This window comes from Alligator mississippiensis, chromosome 11 (genome assembly GCF_030867095.1).
Source record: "Alligator mississippiensis isolate rAllMis1 chromosome 11, rAllMis1, whole genome shotgun sequence".
Taxonomy (NCBI): Eukaryota; Metazoa; Chordata; order Crocodylia; family Alligatoridae; genus Alligator; species Alligator mississippiensis.
This window is the reverse complement of record NC_081834.1, coordinates 64373551-64382245: the sequence shown is the minus strand read 5'-3', so window position 1 is coordinate 64382245 and position 8695 is coordinate 64373551. Positions and strand designations below refer to the sequence as shown.

Genomic DNA, 8695 nt, shown 5'->3' with positions numbered 1-8695 from the left:
AATGAAGGCGCTTGAACCACCTCCGGTGGCAGGCTGTTCCAGACCTTGGTGGCTCGGACAGTAAAGAAATTCTTCCTTATGTCCAGCCTGAAACGATCTTGTAGTAGTTTGTGACCATTCGTCCTCGTCATCCCTTGGGGCGCTCTGGTGAACAAACGTTCCCCTAGATACTGGTGGTCACCCCTGATAAACTTGTAGGTGGCCATCAGATCACCCCTGAGCCTTAACGCAGGAGTTCCCCCTGCTGGCCCACCACAGCTGCATCTTGCAATTGTTTTTTTGGGGGTTTTTGTTTTTAAATATAATTTGTATCCAAGGCCAGATTAGCCAAAACTAATTCCAAATCCAAGAGCCCAGAAGCATAAATGGCCCTACTAGTGGCAAACATCCTCCATGTGCACCTGATGTTTCCAAAGCCTTTGACAGGCATCCTACTTGCAGAGCCAATCCTGGAGGCTTGGGGTTTGTATGCCCCCTAGTTTTGCTTGCCCTTAGCCATAAGGCCCTCAGAGCAAGGAAGGGAGGAGACTCCCATTTGCATAAACTGGGTTTAAAGCTGCTGCACCTCAGCCAGTACTGAACCATGCCAGAAGAGCAGTTCTCCTGTGAGGCAGTTCAGGAAAACTGCCTTCTTGCTATGGTATTTCCCCTGCCATGTTAAGAAGTCACTACACTTGATCTGAGCCTTCAAGAGGCTTTTCTGTCTCATTTTTTGAAGTCTTTAACTCTTTATTCCTTTTGTTGTGCCTCTTTAATTAAAGCTCCCCTTTTACTCACCTGGGATTTATGCCCAGAGACTATCCAAGAAGACTACTGATCACATAAATGCACAAATATGTCTGGTACACAGGCAAAACCACTCTATGTTTGGGGAATAGAGTGTTCTATCATCCATTTTTGTAGCTCCGACGGCTCTTCTCTCACTGAGCCAGCTATCAAACTAATCGAAGGGGTCGGGGAGTTGGAGGGGAAGGCAGGGGTGTGCTCCTTATCCTAACTCAGTCTATGAACTCTACCCCACAAAACGGTTTTTGCAACCCTTAAATGAGGTGCTCAATAAAACCTTTCAGTCCAAGGGACTTCAATAGTAGCCACCCAAGGACACAAAATCATTTTCTGAGCCTTACTGTTACAATTCAGGTGGTGGCACTGAAGGCATAAAAATGGCTTGAAGAAAAATAGTCTGTTCTCTGAAGAAAGTCTACTCTGTAGAACAATTCATAATTTTAAGCATAAGTAAAAACAATCCAGAATACTAAGCCTACTATGCTTTTCTGGGTGATCTGCACCCTTGTTCCCCTTGGTCACCTTGAAAAAAGCAAATACCCTCACATTCCTTGTCCCTTTCATGTCTGTTGGTCCCTGGTTTTCACAGGTCTCACTTTGAAATGTAGACTCCTGCTGCCTTAGGTCACACCAGAGTGTCTACTGCCTGCAGTCTGGCTCCCCTGTCCAGGTTATCTAATCAGCATTTTTTCTCATCCAACCACACAGTTAATGGGCCCACATCTATTGAGATTCATGCCATAATGTGTTTGCCAACAATTCCCCATTGTTGGAGCGGTCCAAGAGCAGGATGCTTTAGGTGAAGCAATGGCTGAGCTCTGCTATGAGGATCCCCCAGGCTTCTGGGCTCTGCTGGCTGCCTCCTCCCCTCCCTTTTCCTCCATGTGTCAGGAGCTCATGCTCAGCTGAGTAAACAAGTCCACCCTTGAGTTCATGCCTTTAGCTGGAGTCACTGGTGACACATATGGGATGCATGTGGGTGCACGCGCAACCGGTCAGTGTGGTGGTGCACCATCTGTGAAAAGGTGCTGCTGACACTCTCAGCGGTACCTGTGGGTACTCCCCACTTGCCACCAGTTCCACCCCCACCCCCATCAGCACTGTTGCTGCCTGCAGGAGCTCCATTTGCCACCGTCATGTTCTCACCACCGACAGTGCGGTTGCCACCTGTGGGATCTCGCTGTGTCCCCCTAGCCTCCGGGGGCATGTGGCATTCATGGATGGAGTTACAAACCAGGCTGCAGCACAGGGAAATGGGAGTGACATGACTAGGAGCAACCAAAGGACAGCAGCAGTGTGAAAGGATGGAAAGCTGGAGGAGCAGGACCATGAAAGGCCATTAATAGGAAGAGAGGGTAGCTAACACATGGGGAATGAAAAATGGCCAACTTTCCTGAGCCATAAAGTCAGTGGACTCCCTTCCCCGCAGCCTGAATAAAGGTGGCTGTCCCCATGAGGCAGCTGGTTTTAAACTCGGAGGTGGGGGGGTGGGGAGAGAGCAGATGGCAGACAGAAGGTTTAGGAGAAGAAGCCCTGTGCGAATGTGGAGTGGAGGGAAAATGGAGGAGTGCGAGGTTCAGGGGACTTCACCATGGGGGGCAATGAACTGCCCCCAAGCCCCCTTCCTTCCCTCCTCCCCTTTCATCACATCAGACTTACCAGCTGCATGCAGCTCTCCATGCTGCTGGGCTCTGCTCCTCACTGCCTGTGTGCTGCGCTGTGGGTGCATGCATGCATGGCATTTATCGGCCAAATTATCAGCCACTTCAGGCCAATTTCCGATATAGTCATTTTTCTTTATATTGGTACTGATCCAATATCAGATTGATGTATTAGTGCACCTCTACATCAGCTCTATCTAAACCATCCCAGACAAACCCATTGGGTGTGGAGAGAAATGTCAATTTTTGCCTGATCTGGATACAGAAAGCAGTTTATAGCCCTGACCAAACACAAGTTCATGGCTGTAGACAGCTTCAAATATGGCTAATCTTGTCAAAATCAGAGCCCTCATTGCAAGACATTTCAAAATGTAGTGTCTTTTGTAACTTGTGGCTCAGTGCTCCCAGGCTGTCATGGTTTTCAGAGTGGGAGCGGGGAAAGGGAGCAGAGGGAGATCATTTCAGGGGGGCCTTCAGCTCCAGTTCAGCACCTGTTGTCAGTCTGAGCCTGAGCAGGGGGAAAGACCTTGTAATCACTGAAAGGAGGGAGGGGAGCTGCGTTGGTCCCAGCTGGAGCCTGGGCACAGCTCAGTTGTACCCTCAACCTGAGCTCCTGCCAGCACCCAGTGCTGCTGGAAGAGGCTAGGAGAGTCCTGGCACACTGAGTAAGGAGGTTAGAAGAGGCCAGATGCTGGGCAGCTCCTCACACAGCTGTGCTGGACCTAGAGCATCCTCCTCTCAGGCTGGAAAGGCTGCAATGTCCACAAGGAGTGGTGCTTGGCACCCCAAGCAAGGCTCTGTTGCACCTCTGCCTTGCTGGAAACCATGGTGGCACCAGCTGTTTTCTGGGCCTGGGGCTCAAAGCCTGCATCTGGGGCTGGCCTGGGGAGGTGGCTGAGATGTGGCCTCACACCCCAGGGGTTGGTCTTCCTGGGTCAATGCTACTGCCTCTGGAGTTGGCCCAAGGACTGCCAATCCCCTGGCCTTGGGCTGGGACCTGCCTTGGGGCCACCACCAGGTAGGGCAGGAGCTCTGCAAGAAGTGGGGTGCAGTGGCATTGTGCCCCAGTGCATTGCATTGCCTCCTGCAGTGTTGGCCACCAGCCCGATCCACAAACCCCCGCCTGCAGCCCGAGCCCTAAACCCCAGCCCCCTAACACCAACTCTGGCTCCAGCCCCAGCCCCAGCTACCATCGCAAGCCCCCCAAAACCCTGCCCAAAACTTCGAAGCTCATCCACTAGCTCCCAGCTGCTGCCCCCATCTCTGCCCCATCTCCAAGCCCACAGCTCTCCACTTAAGGTGATCACAGGTCCCTAATTGGGCAGGACAGTCCTAAAATGGGAGCCTCAAGTCCCAGTCCCAGGCTGCACGACTGTGGGACAGTATTTGTCCCAGAGTTTCAGTATTGTGCAGGGATCCAGATTTGGCAAGCAGCCTGCAGGCTGTTTGGGGCTGCCAGGAGAGGGACGCATGGGGTGACATGGGCATGTGCACACCTGCACATATGCACATGGCTGGGAATACAGCCAGGCAATGTGGAAAGCAGCTCCTTGCAGGTACCTTTATGAGGGAAGGGGACATAGGGGGCCAGATTGAAGATCTCATGCCAAGGAGAGAGTGGGGCAGGGCCTAGGGCTGGGGGCACTGCTCAGGTGGGGCAGTGCATGGGGCCAAGGTGGGAAATGGGAAGGAGCAACAGGAGGCTCATGGCAGGGGGAGGGGGGTTGGATATGGCTCTCCACCACTGTGCAGATTCCCCAGGTGGGCACATGGCCCCCGAGATTTGTGCACAGGGCAGGGATGGATGCAGGCTTTCCATTGCAGGCTTAGGGCTCCCTGCCTTGCTCCCCTCCCTTGAGAGGCCGGTGCCACCAAGGTGAGGTGCCTCCTTCCTGCCTGGCAGCAGGGGGGGCAGTAGCATGGAGTTGTTCCCCCTGCTGCTGCTGGGTGGGCAGGAGGTGCACAGCTGGCGCAGGGCTCCTGAGGGAAAGACATCAAAGCGGGTAGCCTGCATCTGCCCCCACTTTACATGGCTGTGCTCTGGCATGCTGCAGGGAGAGTGGGGTGGGGCAGGGTTGCGAGCTGCCTTTCCATTGTGAAAAAGGTTGTCACACCGGCTGCCACCTCAAGCTCTCAGCTCCAGACCTCCAGCCTCAGCCCCTAGCTCCCAGCTGCTGTCCCCAGCTCCCACACCCCCATCTTCAAGCCCCCATCCCTCATCTCCCAGCCCCCAGCCTCAGCTGGAATTGCCCTCTGGCCCCCAGTCTGTTCCTTTCATTTCCTGACCCCTCATTCACATCTGAGAGAAGTCAGTATTAAATCCCTAGTGACTGTGTCTCATCACTATTTTGTATTTTGCAACCCCACTTACCTGCCCCTGTCCAGGCAAGGAGGCGGAGGAGGAAGAGAGGAGGCAGCATGCTCTGGGGAGTAACTCTCATGGGTCTCCAAGGCCCTGATTGCAGCAGCTTCTTGTGCTAATGCCTCCATGCCTCCCAGCCAGACCGAGGACAGGAAGTGAACCCCCTGCTCCCCACATCATGCCACTCCCCCTCCGCGGGGTCAGGAAGGGGCCACTGGGGCAGTGGGTATAAAGCAGGGGAGTCTGGGAGGCAGACAGGTGTGTAGGATCCTGGCTAGAGCTGGATTCTCTTTATCTTTTTGGTTTCTATTTCCTTTCCTTTTCCTTTGTCCTCTCACGTGTCTGTCAGCCTGGTTGTCCTGGGTTACTGAGTAGTTGCGGGGCTTCAGGTAAGAGGGTGTGGATTTAACATCTCTGTTTGGAGCTGTGACCTCAAGACACAGGGTCAGGGCCTTAAGCGCCTGTCACTCCTCTAGGTACTGTGATGTTTTTCAAAGTGCTGCAAATATCAGGCTTCCCCAGGCTGGGGAAGATAGGCAGGAGCTTGCAGGAGGGTGAAGGCCTATCCCTTGGGCTGGTGGGGATCAGTGTGCCTGCCCCCCAGTGCCAGGGGAGGCTGTGGCTTGAAGCCTTCATTGCTGGAGTGCAAGACCACCTTGACACCTGGGTCCACAGGCCATAAGCTGGGCATCTCCCAGTGCTGTTGCCTGCCAACACCCAGCAAAAGGAAGCAGGACTAGGTGGCAGAAGGGAGCTGCAGCTCCAGCAAAAGACCCCAGATGAGGAACTGGCTGTTGCAACCTGCCCAGCATCTCTTTCCCACTCCCCCTTGCAGGGAGAGGCTGGAGGTGAGTGTCAGCACCCTGTAGCATCAGTCTGCTGAGGCCCTGTCCTGGGGATTGGATGGCATCAGCTCTGGTGAAGCAGAGCCCAGCTTTATAATGGATGAATAGTTTTTTCATAGTAGATGACATCTCAGATAAGTTTTCTCACATATGAGAAGTAATGCTCAATCCATGATACTCCTTGCTGCTGAAGTCACCCCTGTTGATGGCAAGGGCTCCCCACAGCAGTGTAGCCCTAATCACTGGTTCTGCATCTCACTGGTGACCATAGAATTGCTGCTGACTAAACAGCCATATGAGGGAGTGAACAATGTGGTCCATGCAGTGAAACTCAGGATGAATTTAGGCTCATGGACTCACTCCAGACTTGTGGGAGGGCTGGGGATACTGTAAAGGAGGATCCCTGCAATGCTCTTGTGCATGTATGTGGGTGACAGTGCAATATGCTGGCTCTGATCATCCTTTGAATGCATGAAGGGCAGTCTCACTGAGATAGGCAATACATTGTTTTAGGTCCAGGTTTTTCTGTCCTCCTGCAAGCAATGGGCCTTGGGGTGAGGGTGGGGATTGGTGTGCTTCAAGGCCAAGCTTAAACTGTAGTGTGACATGTATTGACATTGCTAGTTCTCTGCCAGGAATCATGGCAAGTTCTGCAAACTCAGATCCTCCAACTAAAGACGGCTCTGTTATGCCCTGTTAAAGTTACTCTTTTGTTAACCCACAATAATGGTACCATTATGATAACTAGAAATACAGGCTCCTATAGCCAAAGTAAGAATGCCCACACAGACTTTAAGTTTCACAAGCCAATGGATAGAAACAGGAAGGCTAGCACATGACAGCAACTAGTGAGCAATGAATTTGGTAATTGCCACCATTGTAAAGTCAAGTAGCCCCTTGACCACAAACTATGGTGGGATGGCCATTTCCCCTCACCGTTCCCCCCCTGCAGGTCCTGTCCTCTGCAGGGCTCCCCTGGTGAGATGATCCAGGCCCTGCTGATCAAGTTGCCCAAGAAGAGGAAGTGCTCCATCCATGCCTGCTGCATCATGCAAGAAGAGGAGGAGAAGGAGGAGGAGGCTTAGGCTGAGGTAGGGCTGGGGAGATGGGCACGGGGAGCCAAGGGCATGGAGGAGGTGTTTGACTCCCTGCATGCCATCAAGCAGGAGACTGAGCAGCTGTGGTGCACCAAGGGCACCCCTGACAGCCCTGCACGCACTCGCCAAGACCTGCAGCTCTGCCAGCCTGGCCTGCCTGAGGGTGAGCCCTGCAGCAGAGAAGTGGGGAGGGGGGAAGGGAGGGAACACTGTGCTGCATGCAGTGCTTTTCCTCCTGGCACTGAGCACTCCCTGGCACAATTCCTTTCCTACAGGCAGGAGCCACTAGGGGGCATTGCGCTCTGGGGGTCCTGTACGGGGCTCTCTGGCCAGGCAGGCAGGCTGAGGTAGGCCCCTAGGAGACATTGTGCTGTGGTGGTGCTTGCTCCCCAGCACTGAGCACTTGCTCGCACCATCCCTCTCTTGCAGGCCAGGGACACTGAGGGGTGCTACATTGCAGGGGGTCCAGCAGAGGGCACTCTAGCTGAGCAGACAGGGCTGGGGCAACCCCTAGGAGCACTTGGGTGTTCTGTGCTGCGGGGGGGGGGGGGGGGGGTCCAGCAGGGGGCGCTGTGATCGACCAATCCTCTGCCCCCCTGTGCTGTGCTGGGAGCACATCCAGCAGGAGGCACTCTAGCTGAGCAGACAGGGCTGGGGCAGGCCCCCTAGGGGACACTAGGGGTGGTGCTTGCTCCCCAGCACTGAGCACTTTCTCACATAATTCCTCTCCTGCAGACAGGGGGGCACATGGGGGCTCTGTGCTGCAAGAAGGCCAGTGGTGGTGGTGGTGGGGGGGGGAGGCACTCTGGCCAGGCTGGGTTGGGCCTAGAGTAGGATGGGGAGGGGCTGTGCCCTGACGCTGTCCCTTTCCCCCTGGTCCCCAGGTGAGTGCTGGATTGACCTCAACCAGGGCTGTGCCCGTGATGCTTTCAAGGTTTTCTGTAACTTCACAGCCATTGGTGAGACCTGCGTTTTCCCCTCCAAGGAAATAGAGGCAGTGAGTGGGGTCAGATGACTGGGTTCTCTGGGAGGGGAGAGGGGCTGGGGGGTGAAAGTGTGTGGGGGCAGGGAACCTAGACTCTTGGGTTCTCTGGGAAGGGAGGGGATGGAAGGGACCCCCTGGCAACACTGCCCTCGCTGAGGTCCATCTGTCTGCCCCTTGGGGTCTCCCCTCCAGGTCCCGATGTCAGCGTGGGAGGATGAGAAGCCACAGACCTGGTACAGCCAGTTGCAGCAAGGCAGCAAGGTGAGCACCCAGCTGGCTTGAGCGCATGGTAGGGGCTGGGAGTTTGTAGGGGGCTGTACCGAGCTCTGTCTGTCCATCCAGGATCTGCCTGTCCACAAGACTATGTATCTGCTCTTGGTTCTGCCTTGGTAGGTCTGTCCATCTGTTCTGGGCTTGCCCATCCCTACCTCTTCCGGTCTGTCTGGGTGCCCCTTGCTTTAGTTTGTTTGGGGTCTCCTCATCTGCCCAGCTCCTGGCTCCTCCCCTGGCAGTGTCTCCCCCTTCCTCTCTCCCTGCCCCAAGTTCTCATACATGGATGCTGAGGGGCAGGCACTGGGCTTGGTGCAGCTTACCTCCTTACAATTGCTCAGTGTCGCTCCCCGCCAGGACTTCACCTAGCACTGCCACCGCACAGTGGTCTGCTGCGGCCATGACACTGCTGTCTACCCCATGTCCTGCATTTCTGAGGCACCAATGAAGATGACCTCAGCCATGACACCAGCCCCTACATCACAGCCATCATGGATGACTGTGAGGTGAGACCAGGGGCAGGACAGTTGGATGGACAAGAGGGAGGGAGAGAGGGAGGGACAGAGGGATTATTGCACCAATAATGAATGCAATGCATGGATGTACTGATGGATGTAAAAGTGCATGGACATATGGACAAATGGACATATACATGGAGGGATGGGTGAATGAAAATGGGTGTATGGACG

The 8695-nt window shown here is 54.5% G+C and overlaps 1 pseudogene; it reads left to right on the top strand.

Moving 5' to 3' along the window:
- The first annotated feature begins 6509 nt into the window (after nt 1-6509).
- On the top strand, nt 6510-8375 carry LOC132243765 (collagen alpha-2(XI) chain-like; annotated as a pseudogene).
- The last annotated feature ends 320 nt before the right edge of the window (nt 8376-8695 follow it).